Below are 13,248 nucleotides of genomic sequence, written 5' to 3' on the forward strand. Positions count from 1 at the left end.
ATATCACACGTACACAACCACACTAGGCCCCAATTACTATTGTTTGTACCCCTAAAAGGCTAGATGAGGAGTAGGGGGGGTATGGAACAGGCAGCACCCTCAAACCTTCAGAAGTATGAGATGAACCCCAACAACTTGGAAAGGTGGATCTCTCTCACACGTACCAACACAGACTATCCCCCAATTTAACTGATCCCCAAAGGTTTTTGATTAAATAGCGGAATAGAAAATATGATCCAAAAAAAGTGTATGTATATCACACGTACACAACCACACTAGGCCCCAATTACTATTGTTTGTACCCCTAAAAGGCTAGATGAGGAGTAGGGGGGGTATGGAACAGGCAGCACCCTCAAACCTTCAGAAGTATGAGATGAACCCCAACAACTTGGAAAGGTGGATCTCTCTCACACGTACCAACACAGACTATCCCCCAATTTAACTGATCCCCAAAGGTTTTTGATTAAATAGCGGAATAGAAAATATGATCCAAAAAAAGTGTATGTATATCACACGTACACAACCACACTGGGCCCCAATTACTATTGTTTGTACCCCTAAAAGGCTAGATGAGGAGTAGGGGGGGTATGGAACAGGCAGCACCCTCAAACCTTCAGAAGTATGAGATGAACCCCAACAACTTGGAAAGGTGGATCTCTCTCACACGTACCAACACAGACTATCCCCCAATTTAACTGATCCCCAAAGGTTTTTGATTAAATAGCGGAATAGAAAATATGATCCAAAAAAAGTGTATGTATATCACACGTACACAACCACACTAGGCCCCAATTACTATTGTTTGTACCCCTAAAAGGCTAGATGAGGAGTAGGGGGGGTATGGAACAGGCAGCACCCTCAAACCTTCAGAAGTATGAGATGAACCCCAACAACTTGGAAAGGTGGATCTCTCTCACACGTACCAACACAGACTATCCCCCAATTTAACTGATCCCCAAAGGTTTTTGATTAAATAGCGGAATAGAAAATATGATCCAAAAAAAGTGTATGTATATCACACGTACACAACCACACTAGGCCCCAATTACTATTGTTTGTACCCCTAAAAGGCTAGGAGTAGGGGGAGTATGGAACAGGCAGCACCCTCAAACCTTCAGAAGTATGAGATGAACCCCAACAACTTGGAAAGGTGGATCTCTCTCACACGTACCAACACAGACTATCCCCCAATTTAACTGATCCCCAAAGGTTTTTGATTAAATAGCGGAATAGAAAATATGATCCAAAAAAAGTGTATGTATATCACACGTACACAACCACACTAGGCCCCAATTACTATTGTTTGTACCCCTAAAAGGCTAGATGAGGAGTAGGGGGAGTATGGAACAGGCAGCACCCTCAAATCTTCAGAAGTATGAGATTGTGTTCACTGTACCCCACAAAGATTGAGTTCACTGCACCCCACAATGATTGTGTTCACTGCACCCCACAAAGATTGTGTTCACTGCACCTCACAAAGATTGTGTTCACTGTACCCCCCAAAGATTGTGTTCACTGCACCCCACAAAGATTCTGTTCACTGTACCCCACAAAGATTGTGTTCACTGCACCCTAAAAGGATGTTGTTCACTGCACCCCACAAAGATTGTGTTCACTGCACCCTAAAAGGATGTTGTTCACTGCACCCCAAAAAGATTGTGTTCACTGTACCCCCCCAAAGATTGTGTTCACTGCACCCCACAAAGATTGTGTTCACTGCACCCCAAAAAGATTGTGTTCACTGTACCCCCCAAAGATTGTGTTCACTGCACCCCAAAAAGATTGTGTTCACTGTACCCCCCAAAGATTGTGTTCACTGCACCCCACAAAGATTCTGTTCACTGTACCCCACAAAGATTGTGTTCACTGCACCCCAAAAAGATTGTGTTCACTGTACCCCCCCCAAAGATTGTGTTCACTGCACCCCACAAAGATTCTGTTCACTGCACCCCACAAAGGATTTTGTTCACTGCACCCCAAAAAGATTGTGTTCACTGCACCCCAAAAAGGATTTTGATCACTGCACCCCAAAAAGGATGTTGTTCACTGCACCCCAAAAATGATTTTGTTCACTCCACCCCAAAAAGATTGTGTTCACTGCACCCCACAAAGATTGTGTTCACTGCACCCCAAAAAGATTGTGTTCACTGTACCCCCCAAAGATTGTGTTCACTGCACCCCACAAAGATTCTGTTCACTGTACCCCACAAAGATTGTGTTCACTGCACCCCAAAAAGATTGTGTTCACTGCACCCCAAAAAGGATGTTGTTCACTGCACCCCAAAAAGGATGTTGTTCACTCCACCCCAAAAAGATTGTGTTCACTGCACCCCACAAAGATTGTGTTCACTGCACCCCAAAAAGATTGTGTTCACTGCACCCCAAAAATGATTTTGTTCACTGCACCCCAAAAAGGATTTTGTTCACTGCACCCCAAAAAGGATGTTGTTCACTCCACCCCAAAAAGATTGTGTTCACTGCACCCCAAAAAGATTGTGTTCACTGCACCCCACAAAGGATTTTGTTCACTGCACCCCAAAAAGATTGTGTTCACTGCACCCCAAAAAGGATGTTGTTCACTGCACCCCAAAAAGGATTTTGTTCACTGCACCCCAAAAAGATTGTGTTCACTGCACCCCACAAAGGATTTTGTTCACTGCACCCCACAAAGATTGTGTTCACTGCACACCAAAAAGGATTGTGTTCACTGCACCCCAAAAAGATTTTGTTCACTGCACCCCAAAAAGATTGTGTTCACTGCAGCCCAAAAAGATTGTGTTCACTGCAGCCCAAAAAGATTGTGTTCACTGCAGCCCAAAAAGATTGTGTTCACTGCAGCTCACACACAGAAAAATGGATGTGGATCACTGACACCTGCCTATCTCCAATCCCACACCACACAGCAATATCGATTGTAGTTTGTAGAACACAGTTTCCCTAAAATTCAGCAGACTCTGTCCCTAACAGGATTGAGAAGAGATCGTAGATCAGGATTGAGTGCAGATTCACCCCACCCCCCACACAGCAATATCGATTGTAGTTTGCAGAAGACACTGACCCTATAATTCAGCAGACTCTATCCCTAAAATGCCTACAACTCGCCCTGCCTAAACACTCCGACCTGTCCCTCAATTCTATCCGGACACAAATGGTTTTTTCCTGCCTATCTTTCCCTAATCAGCAGCCAGCACATTGATGTGTGCTCTGTCCCTTAGCTAAGCAGCAGAATGACGCTGCTGCGGCGGCTGCCTCGAACTTATAAAGACTTGGTCACATGCTTCAGACGGCCAATCACAGCTACTAAGACATTTGCAGGCATGGCTGGGATGGCTTAAGGCACACCAGTTAAACGATTGTTGATTGGCTGTTGAAAGCCCGCCATGAAAAGAGCGCCAAAGCATGCAAAACCCGGAAATAAAACGACCGAACACGGATTTTTACCCGAACATACAGTAAAGTGTCCGTGTCCGTGTTCGGGTAAAAAAAATCCAATTATTCGGTACGAACACGAATAATACAGTCCGTGTTCGCTCAACACTACCCACGAATAAAAACCATGTGTTAGACAATCACTTTGCATCTCATGGTCTCGGCAGACACAACGCCAATGGTTGGGTGAGATACAAGCCGTGTGTCCATCAAAACCATTAGATGTGAGATGATTGTGCTTTAATCCTTCTCCACTCTAAAATAAATTATATATCCAAAACTAAAGAAAAGGTCATGCCTTTACTTGCACTTTCATGTTTGCATTGTAATGCATGGGACCTGAGACATTGAGGTCCGCGACTGCAAAGTCACGTTGAGTTGCCTGAACTTTTTTTCACTCTATTAGTATCAGATAAATTCTTTGTGACCAAATGAAAACTTCTGATCTAAATAATTAAGCTGCAGGATGTTCTAATTGTATTTGCTAAGAACAACGCTAAAATGAAGCATTGCAAGAGTTATGGCTACAATATGACGTTAATAATTTTGTATATATATTGCTAAACATGAACAAAAAAAGAATACGCCAAAATAAAAAAAAACAAAAATGCAAATGGCATATTTTTACTTCTGTTGGTGGTAATACTTTTTTACAGCATGTCCTGAATGCCAACTATTAGAAGAATGTATTTGATAACTTGGTTTGTCTGGTAGCTTTATTAATGAATAAAAAATGACAGTTCCCCCAACCTGAATATGTAGAACCTTTCTGAAAAATGAGATAAGAACAGCATGCATAAATTACACCTACCGTAAATGTACAGAGACAGATAAATGCTTATTCCACAAATTGCATCTGAAAATTGCCAACTAAAATAACATTCGTTTTTGAAAAATCTGCAACTTACCAAAAAGTTGGCTATTTGTTGTGCCTTTGTGTCTAGCTGCCAAGTTTGCTGTTTGCAAATCAGATCTTTACAGGTCTTAACAAGCCTATAGTGACCTGTACTGTTAATTTAGAATGACACAGTTTAGAAGATGGATACAAAAACATAGGAATAGATTTACTAAAACTAGTGCACCCAAAATCTGGTGCAGCCCTGTCTAGTAACCAATTAGCTTCCAGGTTTTATTGTCAAAGTTCAATTAAACAAACTGAAGTTAGAAACTGCACCACAATCTGGGTGAAACCAGTTTCAGTAAATCTCCTCACCATTTGTAAGGGTGTCAGATACTAGGGAGCACTTCTCCATGCAGAACTCTTTCAGTAGAAAGATGGTTGTGGGTTTCTTTGTATGATGTGCCTGTTTCAATATCCCCCACAAAATAACAATGGGAATCAAATCAGGGCTTTGACTAGTGCAGTCTATATAATTCTCCTTTTCTTCATGTTGTAACATTCCTAGGTGGATTTTACAGTTTACTTTGGATAATTATGGTGTAGAAAGACCAATTTCTGGTTCAAATTCAGTTTTTCAACAGATGGCATCACATTATTACAATTTAACCACTTAAGGACTGGAGGATTTGGCTGCTCAATGACCAGGCCCTATTTTGCGATTCGGCACTGCGTTATTTTAATGCACAATTGCGCGGTCGTGCGACGCTGTACCAAAACAAAATTGACGTCCTTTTTTCCCCACAAACAAAGCTTTCTTTTGGTTGTATTTGATCACCTGTGTGATTTTTATTTTTTGCGCTATAAACAAAAAAATAGAGACAATTTTGAAAAAATAACAATATTTTTCACATTCTTTTATATGAAATTCTCAAAAAAAATTTAAAAATCTAAATTTTTTAACATTTTAGGCCAATTTGTTTTCTGCTACATATTTTTGGTAAAAAAAAATCGCAATAAGCAATTTTTGATTGGTTTGCGCAAAAGTTATTGCGTTTACTAACTACGGGAAAGATTTATGTCATTTTTATAGTTTTTCTTTTTTACTAGTAATGGCGGCGATCTGCGATTTTTTTTGCGGGACTGCGACATTGCAGCGGACAGATCGGACCCCTAACTGACATTTTTTACACTTTTGGGAGTACCAGTGACATTACTACAGTAAAAATATGCACTGTTACTGTAAAAATGACACTGGCAGGGAAGGGGTTAACATTACTGGTGATCAGTGGGTTAAATGTATCCCTAGGGGCGTGATTCTAACTGTCAGGGGGTGTGACTTGTAAAGTAATCACAGAGACATGCGATCCTATATAGCAGGATCACATAGCCTCTGTGATCACTTCAGGGAGAATGACAGACGGCTGTGTTTACCTCAGCCGTCTCTCCTTCTCTCTTAGCTGCGGGAGATCGTGAGTGGCCGGCGGCCATCGGAGCCGTCGGGCACACGCACTGGCTCCCCAGCTGACGAGCAGCGCGCTCGCCCCTAAAGTCTCCTGAGCGAACGACGTAACATAACGTCACTTTGACCAAGAGCGGCTGCCTGCCGCAGTAAAACTGCAGTGGGCGGATGTTATGTGGTTAATATCATGCAGAATATATAGTCAACTTGTTGACTGTGAGATGCCCAGGCCCTGAAGCAGCAAAGCAACTCCAAACCAGAACATTTCCACCAGAAATGCTTCACAGCTGGTATAAGGTTCTTCTTCTCAAATTCTATCTATGGTTTACAGCAAACATGTTTACTATTCCCAAGATAAGTCTATCTTTGATTGTGCAGTCTTCAGCACAATGTACCACAAGGAATGTTCTTTGGCATTATGTTCAGTGGCAAGTTGTAGTCTTGCTCTACTGTTTGAATAGAAAGGTTTATTATATTAAAATAATACCCCTCATTATAACTGTAGATTCATGCACTTTGACCCCAAGAGTTTCCTGAACACCCTGTGATTACATTTGAGTTCTTGGAGACTGCTTTTGGCGCCAAAAAGTAATCTCTTGGCTTGAATTTGCTGTGCCAGCCAGTCCTTGACAAATTAGAAGCATTTTAATACTTGTGCCACCTTTAGATTTTGGATAATGTAATATTTGAGATCAATTTCAATACCTCTGCAAACTCATATAGGCATATACAGTCTTCATTGTTGAAGCCTTAGAGAGCTCTAGTTATCTTGGCATGTTGACACTACATTTATCAATACCAAAAACAAAAAAAAAAACAGGCTCTAGATATTTGGGGTTTAAAAGGTGGGTTTCACCTGCATGCTTCCTACAGCTGTTTCTGTCAATTGGCATCTAATCCAGAACATTTTTGTTAATTTAGATCATTAAATGAATTCTCCCTCAATACAGTGACAGTGTGTAATGTTTTACATCAAATACTCATTCATGTTCAGAGGATTACATTTTTCCATGAGCCCGACTGGGCCTTGGGAGAACAAATCTGTCTGTATTTCTCAGCGTTAATTTTGGGTTACAGGTAATTTGTGTTACTCATAAAAGTATACAAGGTCCTTTGCATTATACTGTAATCATAACTGAAAAGGGTGCACTGAGTTCAATAGGAAAAGAGCCTTGTTAACAGTATTGGTAATAGTACTGGTAGCAAGAAATGTTAGAAGTGTCAATAATAGATACAATACATCAAAAACTGTGCATACCTAAGTGAAATTTTAGGCAACCTTGAGTTATTTAACCACAATAATTCCATTACTTTTTGTTAGCCTTAGAAATGGTATAATTTGATTTAAGGAGCATCATGCTGGAAGGGACATGGACACCCAAAGAAGGACCCTGCCATATGTAAACAAAAAGGAGAAAAGACTGCAGAGTCATGTGACCAGTGATGTTTTTTAAAGTAAGTGAGCAGGTTAACATTATTTTGGAAATGGGCTTTACGTGATACCCTTTATGGCTAACTTACGTTATTAAAGATGCAAGCTTTAAGCCAATATTTCTAATGCCAGGCATCTTGATTTCTTAATCCTTAAGTACTACCCTGTAATGCACCTTCATTACCAGATGATTTTTCACTTTCCAGTGCTGAAATATTTTGACCGACAACTACCCCATCATGCATCACTATATCCAAATTTTGTTTGATAGACAGGGCTTTTTGCTGCTATTTAGTAACCACTGGGTTTTAGATTCTTGACTATATAAAGGAAAAAAGGCCAAAAAAAAAAAAAAAAATCCCTTACTTTCTGTTCTAATAAAAATGCTAGGACCTGTAAACACCCCAACATTATACATTTTTGGAAAGTGAAGGCCACAAGGTGATCAATTTTTTTGCCACTTTTTTTGAAATGCTGGTATTGAGGTGGTTGAAACTTGGAGCTAGGTAAAGGTGCACTAGATACAGCACATGCAGGTCATACACAGTCATACATAGAGGGAGGAGGTGTACCAGTCATATACAGTGAGTGATAGGGGATGAAGGGGCTAATGTGCAAATGTGCATAAGGGAGGTGAAGAATTAACATACAGTAGAGAGGGGATGTTGAGAGGGGATGTTGATCAAATGTGAAGGAGAGGAGGGGGGATGCAAGGGTTATAAACCTGTATTTGCAGTTGATGCTGACATATTCTGTGAGGTGATCAGGCACTAATGAATGACTCATTAATTCATGACATTCTTTTTCCTCCCCTCTTTCACTGTAAAATTAGGTGATGTGAACATATATGTAAACGCAATACTATTTACATTTGTGTACACTGTGACTGGTCTTTCTATGACCAGGTATAGTGCGGTTCAGATCTGCTCTGTTGACAGTGTTTGCGAACTGGGCCAGCTGAGGATGTCTTGGTTCACAGGCATTAATGGCTGAAGCGGCTGGCTGCCAGTGTTTTATCCTCTGGTAAATGGGTAAATAACTATCCACCACTTTGCTATTTTAAGACATATGGCCGTACAAAAGTGGTTAATAACACAAAACAATTTGTCAAATAGCATATGTCATTGCTACTAATGATTGCTTCAGCATGACTCACAAACATAATACTGTATAACATCCATCACTCATATTTATTGTGAATCACATAAAGTGACATAAAACAAAGAAGTCTAAGAACATTTACTGTATATGCCGCCATATAAGATGACTGGGTGAATAAGACAACCCCCTAATTTTCCAGTTAAAACTCGCTGTATAAGACTACCCTTATTCAGTCATTTACATCCACTAATCTGTCAGCCCGCTGGATGTGTGGTAATCCTGTATGTACCGTAGCTTCGGCTACATACAGTATACAGCGCTGAGCCAATCACAGTGAGCAATGTATTCTATTAATAAAGTCAAGGCCAGCTCGGATTGACTGAGCCAGAGGTTGTAACATCATCAGCCCGCCTCTCTGACTCCGCCAATCAGAGCTGGCTTTGACTTTATTAATAGAATACGTCGCTCACTGTGATTGGCTCAGCGTGGTATACTGTATTACCGCACATCCATTGGGTTGAGAGATTAGGGACGTTCGTTTGTGGACAGCTTGGCCCAAACTAACTATGTAAAGTAGTCCTCACATTTTATACTCTACGTATAAGATGACCCCCTGATTTTTGGGGGATGTTTTTTAGGTTAAAAAGTCATCTTATACGCCGGCATATACGGTATCAGTTCTTACTGACAAGCAAATCTTAGGAAAACAAGTAAATACGTAGTAATGAAACAGACATATTGGGATGTCGTTTTAAAATATGTTACGCATGTAAGCAAACCATTGCTCATAGCTTCTCTAGCATCACTGTCTCTATAAGGAACAGTGATGATTGATGATGTGCTATACATAATAGAGTTGGCATACTGTAACCAATAAAGAGGCCTATGGGTCTTTCTTTAATAAATTATGGAATACATTTTGCATGCAATACCTTATAACGAACCATATTTTCAACAGATATTGCAACAGTTGCAATTTAGCAAGATAAAGATTATTTCTCAATGGCTTTAGTGAGTTATTGTACTTTTTACATTACTAGACATATCATAAACTGTTGAAAAATACAGTGCAAAAAACATGACATACAGCTACTGAACACAAGAAAAGAGATTTCAGCTTTCGTCAATTTAGGACAACATAATTAATGTAAAACTTCCTGCATGAGTTATCTTTGCCTCATCAAGTGAAGAACGCAAAATACTTAAGAATGGCTGAATTTTAGAAATGAAATCATTTACTATGTAGCATCTGCTAGACATATTTAGAAGTTGACATTTTATGTTAAAGGTTTATGATTCAGCACATTTCACTTCAAGACAAAATTACATAAACGTACAATGTAATAGCACATATTTCTATGCCATTCTCATATTCCGTATACACTTTTAATCAGGCTCACTCATTTGGCTCGATAATTGAATGAACATAACCAGCAGATGGTTTAACATGCTTTTGTATAATAGGTAAAACATTTTAATACATTTGACATGTCACGCACATAGACAAACTGTATAGACCAATCAAACATAACAAAACACATTAATTGGAAACGGCTCTTACATACATATTGTTGTATAACATAATTTCAGTAAGCTGAATGGTAGAATTCTGCCAAAACATGTTTAGTACTATAAGAACAGTATATTTTTGATAAAATGCTCTCATTAACTTGGATGTCGAGAAGCAAACATCCTTCTAGAAATAAAAAGAGCTCAGCCCTATATAAGCACCTACTCTACTGAATTCCCATGCCAAATAATTTATCACAATGTTCAGAGATCTATGACCCTGGGCCATTTGTCTTCTGCTTATATTGCAACTTCCATCAAAGGAAACCAACATTCCACAATTATCCCTATAAACATTCAGCCACTGAGAGCTTGATATGTAGGATGGTGTTCAAGTGCCAACTTTGCCTAAACACTTCAAAACATCAGATACATTCCAAGCAGCAAGAATACAAAAAAAATCAATATATTGATACATTTTTATAATTTACATTTTGCCTAAAGGAATTCTTTGCGTTCCTTCAATGTTTCACCATGAGCTAATAATGTTGTTTATTTACCTATTGCATTACTGTGGGAAAATGTCATGACTGTCAGACATGAAAAATAGTTCCTTCTAGAAATGTGCATTGTCACACTATCTGACTACAAATGGAAAAGCTCTCAGAATAATTGTAAAGCTTACCTTTCACTGGCTGTTTGCTGTGCCTGTCCCAGGAGTCTGGGAGTAAAGATTAGTCTGCGGCTCACAGAAAGAGGGGTAGCTGGCTCTGAACTCTGCAGCTCCCTTTGAACGCATTGTGGATAAACATGTCAAGTTCACATTCAAGGCTCTCCTCTGTCTCCCCTCTCTGATACTGCTGCTGATGCTGCATCTCCCCATTCACAGTAAATTCAAATGCTTTCTGGGCTGTGACAAAGTCCAAGCTTCTGCCTTCGCAGCATATGAGACACAATACTTCAAAAAGGTAGGCGGCTATCGCTTAAAAAAAAAAAAAAAAAAACTCAACGGGTAAAGTTCAAATTTGGTTGCATTTGATTTCAGCAAAACCTTTGTTCTGATCTTCAGTCAACGCTTTGCATTAAAAAGTGGAAGGTAGCAGCTGCCGGTAGCTGATCCAACAAAATAAGCTCCAGTTTAGAGAGTTATCCTGTTTTGGTGTTATACTCCTAGCCTCCATCAGGTAGATCACGCAATACTGCAGTCCATAATTCTAGCAGGGGGAAAAAAAAAAAAACTAACTATGCCTAACTCTGAATCCTCAGCTTGGAACAAGCTATGGAACAAAAAAAAAAGAATGACAACTTAATCTATTTGCCTTTTAAAGCTTGAAAACATTTCGGTCTGTTCTGTATCAGCTGAATTTTCCTTTAGCTTAACATTCACTTTGAATGAGGAAGAGCAATGCACTGCCCATCCTCTCATGAGGACAGGATGCATTTATGTGAAACATGAGGAGAATGCTTAATGCTGAAACAGCCAGGACTGCATTCCCAATGAGCTCTCATTACAGGCATGCTGTTGAATTTCACAGGCTGATATTACCTTCCCAATTACTGCTTCCCATTCTTTACAATGAACAGTCCTAGATCATTAGAGAAGCAGACTTTAAAGGATTTTGGTGATATGTGCACAGTTGAGACATTAAAATAAAGGACTTTAAATGTTTATGATCTATATTTAGAAGTTACAGTAATAAAGCATATTCACAATTTGTAGAAACTGTATTTTTGTATCACTTATCTTAAGGGGTAACTCCACTTTTGGGGAAAAAAATATTAACAAATGAAAAAAAAATATATAAAGCATTTATAATTGATAGACAAGTCACATTGTAATTTAATGTTTTTAATAATTACTTTTCCTTTTCAGTCTGCAGTCACTGTTTTTTTCTTTATAATTCAATGCAATACAGCAAACTAGAGATGTTCTGTACACAAACAGTGTAAGCACTTTCTCCCCCAGAAATTTAAATTTCTGCTTGTTCTCTGCTCACTGATTTTCACTATGCACTAAAATACATGTCAGATTTTTGGCACCACCTGCAACAGGAAAATATTTTTTTGTAAGATATTCCCCAAGGGTTAAATACTGCTAAAGTGATGCCAACACTGCAACTTTTTCTCATCAGAACACCCAGCTGATTATAATAAATCAGTCACTCCTTTTCAGAGTTTTCAAAGAACACGGTGAAACAAACAGCTATTTCTGCGCAGCAAAAAAAAGGTAGGGATCTTCAAAAAAGTTTGTTAAAATCCCTTGCAAGTGGTTTAGCACAACAATAGGGGATTGTTTTTCTATTTCAACAAATTGAAGTTACACTATAATTATGATATATACTATATGTATGTGTATATATATATATATATATATATATACTACAATAGGGTGAGTCACTCCTCTTTTACCTGTGTCACTTCAAATGGAGGTGTGACAGTGGGCTCCCAATCTTCCACCAATTTCAATAGAAAGAAAAGCAGGGCCTCCATACAAACGTGAAAAAAGCAGCAACTGTACAGTTTCGAGCATACCATGCTCTTCTTTAGGCTGTGCGAAGAGCATGGTATGCTCAAAACTGTACAGTTGCTGCTTTTTTCACATTTGTATGGAGAGAATTATTCAGTAAACCGTTTGGCATTGGAGATTGTGTCCCTGCTTTTCTTTCTATATATATATATATATATATATATATATATATATATATATTATACAGTATATAGTTACTAAGCTAAAAAATGTAATCCTAAAAAAGAGCCATAAAAGAAAACTCCACTGCCCTTTTCCACTTCCAGAACTATTCTGCAGAACAAGTATATATGCCCACTGATCACTCTGATTCCTTTGTAAATGACATACTACAAAAGCTATTTGAACAAGGGCAAAAAGAGCATTTTGTACCAGGCAATTTAAGGTAGTGAGCTCACCAAACACTATAAATAATGCACCTTTGATTATGATAGTGTGAAAGAGCTCATATCTCAGCCCACTATTTCCCCAGGAGTGCAAAAGTTTCCAGCATTGCTAAAACCAAAGGGAAGTAGAAAAAAAGTAGAAACAAAAGTAGAAAAAAAAACAGACTTCCTGGCTGGATCACCAAGCGAAAATGAAGGCCAAAAAAAAAACGAAAAAAAGAGAACTAACGCAAACACCACATTTAAGAATTGTTAAGCTGCAATACATTACAATTTTGGTTTTGGTATTAGATATGCTTTAATTTAAGGGAAGAGCTCAACTGTGTATATCTAACCTTTTTAGTTTACATTTACTTATTTTTTCTGCAAAAATGAAAATGAATGAGGGAAGTCAGCCTCCCTGTCAGTCCGAATCCTATTTACAGTTGTTACAAGGGTCTTGTAACCCTTCACCTTATTTTTCATAAATGATAGAACACGAGTGTGTCTGAACATTACTGACAGTGATTACAGGGTCCCAGCAAACCTTCACTTTAAAACATAAGAACAAACAAGGTAAAAAGT

The 13,248-nt window shown here is 38.8% G+C and overlaps 1 protein-coding gene across 3 annotated transcripts in view; it reads right to left on the bottom strand.

Annotated features, from left to right (window-relative positions):
* The window catches only part of FRMPD4 (FERM and PDZ domain containing 4), a 587,249-nt gene that overhangs the window by 366,476 nt on the left and 207,525 nt on the right, over positions 1-13,248 (bottom strand). Inside the window, exon 1 of one of the 3 annotated variants that reach the window (XM_082245220.1) lies at positions 10,457-11,185. The exons of the other annotated variants lie outside the window; for them this stretch is intronic. The gene's annotated coding sequence lies outside the window, so the exon portion shown is untranslated. Of the gene's footprint in view, positions 1-10,456; positions 11,186-13,248 lie in introns of those variants that run through there. 3 annotated transcript variants of the gene reach the window in all.

The sequence above is a fragment of the Pelophylax lessonae genome (genome assembly GCF_965119305.1).
Source record: "Pelophylax lessonae genome assembly, chromosome: 2".
Lineage (NCBI taxonomy): Eukaryota > Metazoa > Chordata > Amphibia > Anura > Ranidae > Pelophylax > Pelophylax lessonae.